Below are 10,287 nucleotides of genomic sequence, written 5' to 3' on the forward strand. Positions count from 1 at the left end.
GTATCCATGTTCAAAGCAGCAATATTCACAACAGCTAAAACATGGAAGCTACCCAACTGTCCATCAAAGGATAAATATAGAAACAAAATGAGGTAGATGTACACAATGGAATATTATTCAGCCTTACAAAGGAAGGAAATCTGACACATGCAATGACATGGACGAACCTTAAGGGCATTATGCTAAGTGAAGATTTTTAAAAATTTTTATTTATTTATTCATGAGAGACACAGAGAGAGAAAAAGAGGCAGAGACACAGGCAGAGGGAGAAGCAGGCTCCATGCAGGGAGCCTGACGTGGGACTCGATCCCAGGACTCCAGGATCACGCCCTCGGCTGACGGTGGCACTAAACCACTGAGCCACCCGGGCTGCCCATCATTATGCTAAGTGAAATAAGCTAGTCACAAAAAGACAAATACTGCATGATTCCACTTATATGAGGTAGAGTAGTCAAAATCATACAAATAGGAAGTAGCCTGGTGGACACCAGGGGCTGGAGGAAGGAGGGATGGGCAGTTGGTGCTAAATGGGTATAGAGTTTCAGTTTTAGAAGATGAGAAGAATTCTGGGGATGGATGATGATGATGACTGCACAGGGATGTGAGTGTATTTATTACCACTGACCTGTATGCTTAAAGATGGTTAAGATGGTAACCTTTATATTAAGTGTATATTACCACGATTAAAAAAAAATTACATAGAATTGTTGGGCAATTATAATGTACATAAAATAGTAAGCACAGGAAAACACTTGCAAAAAGGAGCTGGTTATTGTTCATATAAGTAGCAACACACACTTCCAAGCTGTATCACCTGAAGATGTTCATATAAGTAGCAACACACACTTCCAAGCTGTATCACCTGAAGATGTAAACCTATTTTATAACTAGAAGAGATCTCCAGGAGCACCTGGGTGGCTCAGTCAGTTAAGCATCTGACTCTTGATTTCAGGTCAGGTCATGATCTCAGGATCGTGAGATTGAGCCCCATGTTGGGCTCTGTGCTGATCATGGAGCCTGCTTGAGATTCTCTCTCTCTCCCTCTTCCTCTGCCCCTCCCCCACTAAAAAGAGAGAGAGATCTCCAGAGAAGGAAAGAGGATTTGTGACTGAGCAGTCCTAGACTGGCAGAAGAGGCACTTGGAAGCTGGGTGGGGCCTCCAGAGGTGGTAATGGAGGGGATGCAAAGGGCAGGGAAGGTGTGAGTAGGATGGGGTAGAGATGGGCTGGGGGCAGGAGCAGGTGAGTGTAACCATGCTGGCCCCCCACCTCTCAGGGCAAGAACTCAAAAGTTAGCCAGGCACAATTATAAGGTGAATAAGAGGACCCTGCCCCTCTGAGCAGATGGTACTAGAGTGGCAGGTGAGAGGTTTTCATGGAAGCAAAGTGGAGCCTTCTGAGTTGGGCAGCTGCTCAGGATCCCAGTGAACTAGGCCTGACCCTAGGCAGAGCCTGAGGGGCTGCTAGACAGGCCCCCATCCACCACCACAAACCCAAGAGGGCAAACCCCACAAAGCAGGCTGGCTAGGTGACTAAAACCAGGTGAGGCAGAAGAGGATGCATCCCACTGGCACCCCAGTGTCACCTGGTCCATGTTAAGTCATGGTGCCAGCTGATGGCACAGTGGGAGCAATGAGGGTGAACCACAAAAGAAAGCAGATTCACCACGGGCTAGGTTTGTCTTGGGCTGAGAGATTTTATTTGCTGATGAAAATTCTGGGAACTTTTCTAATCTGTTGTTATTTCTGGACATTGCCAGACGACGAGGACCCTTTTAAGAACTCAAAGTTGGGCAGCAGTGACACTCACACACTGTCATCTCCTGGTTTCATTCTCACCTGCTGACAATGGGATTGGCTCTCTTCTGAGTTACAGGAACTCACGGTTAGTGGCTTCCGCAGTGACTAGAACAGAAACTTCTACTTACTGAAAGAATAAGGAACAGAAACAGCCTCAGGCTCTGGAGGTGACTACCAAATGAGGCAGTGAGGCAGGTGTGTGAACCAGAGCCAGAATGTTCTCTAATGGAATCTGCAGCCAAGTCTGGGAGAAAATGTCTAAGAGTCAAGGTACATGAAAGGCACACACATTCGTGATGAATCCCAGGGGGATTTTGTGAGCATGGCTTAATGGAATTTATGTCTCAAAGTTTACTTCATGGCAGGCACGTTATCTCACGTGATCCACAAATAGCCCCATTAGAGAGGGATTGCTATTGCCATTTTACAGACAAGGAAACCAAGGCACAGAAATCAAGTAACCCGTCTGAAGTTGTACAGTGAGCAAATAGCAGAAGGGGGGCTTCTAACTCAAGTCTCAGGTTCGCCATGATCGGAGAGCTCTCCAAGGTCTCATTCTACGCTGTATATTCAGCGTGGGACCATTGGCAATGTTGTAATAAAATTAGAGGCACAGCTCTGACCCTGGCAGTGGCCATCTCTGTGGGAGGCAATATGCAGAAGAGAAAGCCAGTGGCCAAGGTTCAGAAGGTCAGATGTCTGAATGCTCAGTTTTTTCTTGTGGGAAGGAAACCCCAAGGCAAGAGGGCTGAAAAAACCAAATGACCTGAGGCAGGCCAAGCAAGCAAAGAACATGGGGTGTTAACCAGCCGGGGGGCCCTCTGGAAGCCTCCAGGGCCCAGGAGGTATGCCTCCCTGTCCTCAGCTCAGATGTGCAACCATCTCTGTCCAGCCACATCTCTAACCTGTTGCAGGTTGGGGCCATTTGAGTAGAGAGAGAAGAAAGACATTTCTAGAAGTGGGGAGCTTTGAGATTCCGCCTCCAGCTCACTGGCTTTGCGACATGCAGGGGTTCCCAGCATGGCAGACCAGAGACCGCCATAGGCCAGCAGGCTGGAGCCCAGATGTGCTTTCCTGGGATGTTTTCCAATTACAAGTTCATTTGCTTTGTCCACTGCTTAAGAAAAAAGTGACATCTCTCTCCTACCCTCACCTCTCCCTTACCCACCAGTTGTGCCCCCAGAGGGAACCACTGCAAAAAATGTGGTTTTTCTCCTTCCAGGTACTTATTTATCTATGCATTTACAGACTTATATTTTCTTAAAAGAAAAGACATGGATCGTACTTCATGTATTGTTCTGCAGTTTCCTCTTTTCACCTCTAAAAGATATTCCCCTGGCCATCTTCCTCTGTCAACACATGGATGTCTACTTTCCCTTTTCCAGCACTGGCATGACATCCTAAGGTGGGAGCACAGACCTCATGTGTCTGAATGACTTGTCCTATGCGGAGTGGATGTGGTCACAAGGCCTCCTTGAGAAAAGATCTTCCTTTCCCACAGAGTTGTCCCCTCTGAGCAACTGATCAGAAGTGGGGCAAGAGGGAGATTTTCTGTCCCAGAGAAACTGGTAACACCTGGCTCCTGGTCTCTTAAATGTTTGCTGTTGTTTAATATTTTTTTATCTATTTATTCAAGAAGGGGGTGAGGAGGGAGGAACAGAGGGAAAGGGACAAGCAGACTGACTCCAAGCTGAGCATGGAGCCCCACACAGGGCTTGATCCCACAATCCGAAGATCATGACCTGAGCCAAAATCAAGAGCTGGACTCTAAACCAATCAAGCCATCTGAGTGCCCCGGGCCTCTTTGATGTTTATAGGGTTTAGAAGAAATTATGGATCTGAGAGATGATGGGGTCTGAGAAGTGATGGTTTGGGAAAATGGTGTAGTCTGTGAGGTGATGGGTTTAGTCTGTGAGGTGATGGGTTTGTGAGATGATGAGTCAGGGAGGTGATACAGAGATGATAGGTCTGAACCATCTCCAATGATGCAATGGCCGGCTCTGCGCAGTCGGGACTGCTCCCCAAACCAGTTGGGCTGGTTAGATAAGAGTCCAGCACTCCGCCCCATAGGCTATGGTTGCTGTCCACCTCTTTAGCCAGGCTGTTTCCTGCACACCTCTGGCATGCACCTTTCTGAAGACTCATCCTCTGTCACCCAGGTGAGGAAGCAGTGGATCCCCTCTCTTCCTTCCAAGGTCTTGGCTGTTCCCAGTCATAGACCAAGACCCAAGGTAGCCAAGAGCCTGAAAAACAGGTCTGCTTGTCATGATAAGAATCAATTTACCCAAAGGACACACTTTGTGTCACAGTTGGCAAGTTTAGGAAACTTATGGAACTAGAAGAGGTTGAGAACAAGCAAAAAAAGATCAGTAGAGTCTGAGGGTTCTTCAGCTTTCCAGAAGCCTTCCTACATACTTAATTTTTAGTCCCCTTTCCTTCTCGCTCCTTCCCCCACTCTCTCCCCCTGTCCAAAGAAACGCTCATTGGCCCTCCTATGCACCAGGCACTCTGCTAAGCACTGGGCACCCAGAGGTGAATTAGCAAGTTCCTACTATCCATAAGAATATTCCATTCTTCTTCTGCACTGATTTTCATATTCTACTTGGTTGAGGTTTTATGGTTTTATTATACTTTCTGATTTCTTGCTATTCCAGAGCTCCAGAGTCCCTAAGCTAATTCTGAGATCTCTGGGCTGGTCCATGGACCCCTGTTTCTTTTGGCTCTCTTGAGTAGTAGGTACTGACCAAGCATTTCCCAAGACCAAAGAAACATGGGTACCTTGTGGATTCCCCTCTCTTCCTCCAGAGAGAACTCCCATTGGCCTTGACAAAGGCCTTGATGGCTTGCAGGTACTTTGGACTCACCTCCATCACCAAAGCTCCCACACATACCTTCCTTTCCAGCCTGGTTCCCTGTTCCCAGACATTGGAGCATTTCACCGGGAAGGTGTGTTCGAAGCTGAATGAATGGCCAAGTGACTACATGGACATAGAAGTTCCAGGAGGTAACAGGTTTGCTTCTTCATGAGTTCTAAGAGATAATATGCAGAGATGAAAAGAGTTACCTAGATTTGGAAGAATCAAGGGTACCTAGTACAATGCCCTTTGTCTATGTTTTCTATGTGAAAGTATTTTTTTTTTTCTAATAGAAAACAGCAATGCTAAGGAGAGATAGCAAGTGAGGGTTCCCTAACATGGCTGGTGGGAGCTTAAAGGTTTCCTTCCCTCTCTCAATGGCTGGAGGGCAAGTAGCTTTTCTAGAAGGTGGGTTCCTGGTCATCCATGAGGAGGTCAGTTCCGATGGGGAGGCCTGTGGAGGAAAGCTGCAGGTTGCAGTGAGCTTGAGAGAGGAAGGCCCCAGGAACAAGGTTGCTCTGGGATGCACCTGCCAAATTCCAATATTTACTCAACAATTGCTTCCGAGTCTAAGAAACACATTGTGTGGCAAAGGCTATCTGAGGGGTGTTGTAAGTGAAACCTCAAAGGAAAGAGCTAACCTGGGAGCAGACCAGCCCTGAACCTGCTGAGATTACATTCCGAGGAGCCATTGGCCCAGCCCTGCTCTGTGCATCTGACATTTGCTATGTTTCAGGCAACTGGGCCAAATACCTGGTGCGGCTCCTGGGCAGGGGCTGAGCTCTCCTGTAGAAGGGCAGAGTCCAGCCCCACGAAGGGCAGAGCCCATGAGCCCAATGACTCTCTAAGCCGAACAGGGGAAAAGAACTAAGCTTGATGAATACTTTCTATCCTTTGAATTTGGCCTCTTCTCTCCAAAGCCCAGCCTGCCCTTGGCCTCTCCAGCTCTGCTCCAAGACAATGCTTCTCCCCAAAGAGATCGAAAGACTTATTGGGCCTCACAGGCTCATCCTTGCTGTGCCCTTGGCCTCCTCCATGCCCCTTCTCCCTCTTGTCTGTCCTGGACTCTTGTGGCTCTTCACATTCTACCTCCTGCTCCTACCTGAATGTCTCAGACTCCTGTAATGGATTTTTTTTAATTTACACGTGTAGCCATCTCAGTGTGCACAGCAGTGCCTGCTCCACCTCCAGGAGATGGCCAGGGGCCTGGCACGTGCTGTTCCTCTGTAGAGAAGGTCTCTTTCCCTCCCCCTAGTCAACCACCACTCATTCACTCCTTCACAAGCCCCCCTGAACCCTAGGCTAAGCCACGCTGCATTGGTACATGTTCTTGGGGTTCCCTGCACTCTCCTTCCAGCATCAAACTTCATTACACATTTATTATGCAATGTTTGATCTGTCTCTTGTGCTACATAAGCTTCAAATCAGCAGAGGTCATGGTTGACCTCTCCCATGCTATTCCTGTTGCCCAGCACTTACTGAGTTGGTACTGATGGGACAATTGAGGGCAGGGGCCTTTTATTCACTTTGCTGTTACATTTTTAGGGCACCCAAGAGGTGCTCAGAAATGGAAGACTGTGCCCACCACAACCTGGTTGTAGAGCTATTGACCCTTGTGCTGCCTCTCCATGTTCGGCCTGGGGAGACAGGGGAAACTGGACAGTGCAGGCCCAGTCCAGATGTCTATTGCCTTTAAGTGTAATGAGGTCCCTTTTGAGTGGAACTCACCTGGGGAGTGGGGACTCTGTCTTCCCTATTTAAAGACCCTCTACCCTCCATCCCTGTGCCCGTGACACCTAAAGGATGCCAGACCCTGTTTTGTGTTCAGAATCTCAGAGCCTGGTGATGATTCTCTCAGGTAGTAGGGGACTGCCAAGTCTCCTTGGCCCTAAGAAACATGAATCTAGAAGAAGCTGGAAATAAGGGGAAAAGATCACATGCAGTAGTTGGCTGTCACTGGAGACAACAGGGCCCAGGTATCTATCAGGCCATCAAAGCATAGCTCTCTGAGGGGCAAGCACCACCTCTAGGGTTTTTTGTTTTGTTTTGTTTTGTTTTGTTTTTAAGTAAAGATTTTTTATTTATTTATTCATAGAGACACACACAGAGAGAGAAAGGCAGAGACACAGGCAGAGGGAGAAGCAGGCTCCATGCAGGGAGCCCGATGTGGGACTTGATCCCGGGTCTCCAGGATCACACCCCGGGCTGCAGGCAGCGCTAAACCGCTGTGCCACCGGGGCTTCCCCACCTCTAGTTTTTAAATGTGTGGATTTTATGCAGTAGACACAGAGGCAGTGGGGATAGTCTTCCAGAGTCAGGAGGCCCAGTTGCCTCCCATGTGGTCTGCGCACATTTCATCTCCACTCTGAGCCTGGGCAGTGGGGTGGTACCAACCGGAAGGGCTCTGTGCGATTAAATTGAAGTCGCGTAGGCCAAGTGCTTACGGCAGTGCTGTGCACTTAGTAGGCCACCAGAATGCGGACCCCCCTGTGCCTCTTGGGGCAAGGCAGCTGTGATTGCCATTAATCCATCCACCCAGCAGGTGCCCTCATTGCTTCAAGCCATGGGTGGAAATCTGGGGCTGTGGGGTGACTATGAAAATAAAATCTCTTGAGATAAATGCTGGCCCACGGTAGCTCTCTGGACTTGGCCCTTCATCCAGCTTCCCTGTCCATAAATGAGGATGATGACATCCAATCTTGTACACCCAGTCAGGGGAGGAAAAGTCCAGAGCCCTATAGACAGGCAGAGATCCTTCAGGAAACAGGTACACACTGCCACACTCAAGATGACCACTAAGACAGGATTTGGGTGGCAGCATGGAGCATGGCATTTGGTTGGCAATTCCCCATCTTAAGCATTGCCTTAATCAAGTGCTTGCGGCTTCAGAGACACAGCATCATTCAGGTTCCACCCGAGTTCCACCACTCACCAGTTGCGTGGCCTTGAGCAGCCACTTAACCTCTCTGAGCTTCCATACCTCATCAGTAAAATGGGAGTCATTCCACAGACTTCAAAAGCAAATCACATTATTTCCTGGCAATTCCTGCCCCGTGAATCTTTCCCTGAAAACATCCCTTTTCCCCCTCCTGATTCCTTCCCCTAGCATAGAAGCTAGAAGTAGCCACCTATGCCCTCAGGATGGCATAGCAATTGTCATTTTCCACTTTCTAGAAACCCACCCAAGACCATGTATTATTTTGACAGAAGCCCTAGATCTACCCAGACTGACCCCCATATTCACAAGCATTAAGGTGTTAGAAGACCAAGGACATTGCAATGAGTTATTTATTGGCTGAGGTGGTTTTTTCATATCCTGCTGGAAACCAAAGTATAGTCCTAGACTTCTTATAAATATGAACCAACTTAATCATCAACAAGTAGCTCAGACCATGTTCCAGAAGCTCTGCTGCAAAATCAAGACAGACCCATCTCTACTTACTAATACTCTACATTCACAGTCCTTTAATTTCCTCTGTGGGTGATCAGCACAGACGAGCTAGGTCCATCCTGGCATTGGATAAACATTTTTGGGGCATTTACCACAGACTAGGTTCTTAGCTAGGCACTAAAGACATGATATAAAAGGGAAGAGGACAGGCAAAGGGGGGTGGACATGGTAGAGGCTCTGCAGAAGGTAGCATTTGGTCAGGAAAACAAACATCAAGCCACGGACTAGAGGTGAGATGAGGTGTTCACAGAGCAAGGGATAAGCCAACCCTTTACCTTAGCCAGGACTTCTCCTGGGTGACCTGATAGGGGCCAATAGACCTTGGCACATGGCCCTCTAGGTCTCAGGCTAAAGTCAGCAGCACCAAGGAGGCTCACAGAGGCACAGTGGGATTTTTCTCATTCAATTGCCTGGTCTTTCTCCATAAGCGGTCAGAATGGACAGCTCACGGGTGATGTAAGAAAGATGTTAGGGTTCAAAGCCAACAGCCAAGAAAGAATTCTTGAGACATCTTCGATGCAAGAAGGTGGTTTTATTAAAGCACAAGGACAGGACATATGGGCAGAAAGAGGTGCCCTGGGCTTGTGAAGAGTAACTGATTCTGTATTTTCAAGTTGGGAGGGGATTGGGGACAGCACAAGCCTCCCAGGTATTTTTGAAACAAGATTTCCAGGATTTGAGGGAGCTAGCTATTGCTAGGAAAAGGTCATTTACTACTGTTTAGTAAAAACTCAGTCATGAGACCCTTCAGATGTATATTGCGGGTCCTATGCTTGGAGAATGATTGCCAACTATATTGAGGTATATAGATAAAGGAAGTTTCCAAGCAATTTTTATATGTCAAAGTAGACTCACGGGATCCTGGGGGTCATGCTAAGATTGCCTGTTGCCCTTAGCAAAGCATTAACATCGAAGCAGCTGAGTTCCTAGAGGAAGGTCACTCTGTCTTTTCCAAGAACCCATCACTGGGCTATAGGTAGTAAGGAAATTTAAGTTTTCTTTTGCTTTTGTTTCCCACATCAGTTGGCATGGATTTTTGCTTTGGAAAATGTGTCCAGGAATTTACTTCTCTCCATAGAGACTAAGAGAAAAAGAGTTGTGGAGAGGGGAAAAGCTGAGGGTCCCGCTGAAGAGAGGGGAGCCCTGTGTCCTGCTACTTGCTGTGGGTGAAGTCAACAGCACTGGAGAGTCTGAGCTGGAGGCATGTCCTGAACTGCCAGCAGATTGTAGGCTTTAGGATTTGGTTTTTGGTTTGTTTGGGGTTTTTTAAAGAAAGGCAGAGCATGAGGGGGTGGGGGAAGCAGAGTGAGAGGAAGAGGGATGATTCCCCACCCCTACCCCAGCCAGGTGAGCAGGGAACCCAACATGGTGCTGGATTCCAGGACTTTCGGATCATGACCTGAGTTGAAGGCAGACACTTAACAGAGTGAACCACCCAGGTGCCCCTAGGCTTTAGGATTTGTAGAAGAACACGCAGTGCTGTAATTGTACCTAAAAATAAACGGGCAACTACTAGAGTCTGATACTTGTGTTAAAATAAAGGCAAAAAGGAGATCCCTGGGTGGCTCAGGGGTTTAGCGCCTGCCTTTGGCTCAGGGCATGATCCTGGGGTCCCGGATGGAGTCTTGCATCGGGCTCCCTGCATGGAGCCTGCTTCTCCCTCTGCCTGTGTCTCTGCCTCTCTCTCTGTTTCTCTCTTGTGTGTGTCTATCATGAATAAATAAATAAATAATCTTTAAAAAAGAAATAAAAAGTAAAAATAAATGAAATAAAGCAAATAAATAAATAAATAAATAAATAAATAAATAAATAAATAAATCTTAGTCCAGGAAGAAACAAACAAAACCAAAACAACATCCAGGCAATGGGAGGATAAGAGAAGGGGCCATCCTACCCACAGAGGTCCCGGATACCCCCTCTGAGAGAAGGAGATAAATCTGCTCCATAAATGTCCCTTTCGGTCCCTTGAATTCGAGGCAGACTTGCCCCGACAGCAGCAGCCCTCCTGGCGGGGTCCGCGGTGGGGGCAGCCTCTTCCCGCCCCACAGATGTGCACGGGGGAGAGGACCGCGCTGGGCCTGACGCGCGGGGAGAAGGGGCGCGTGGCCAGAACAGTCTCGGTGCCGCCCCCCAGCCCCCAGCCCCCAGCCCCCAGCCCCCCAGCCTGCAGCCGAGGGCAGAGC

The sequence above is a fragment of the Vulpes lagopus genome, chromosome 5, assembly GCF_018345385.1.
Source record: "Vulpes lagopus strain Blue_001 chromosome 5, ASM1834538v1, whole genome shotgun sequence".
Taxonomy (NCBI): domain Eukaryota; kingdom Metazoa; phylum Chordata; class Mammalia; order Carnivora; family Canidae; genus Vulpes; species Vulpes lagopus.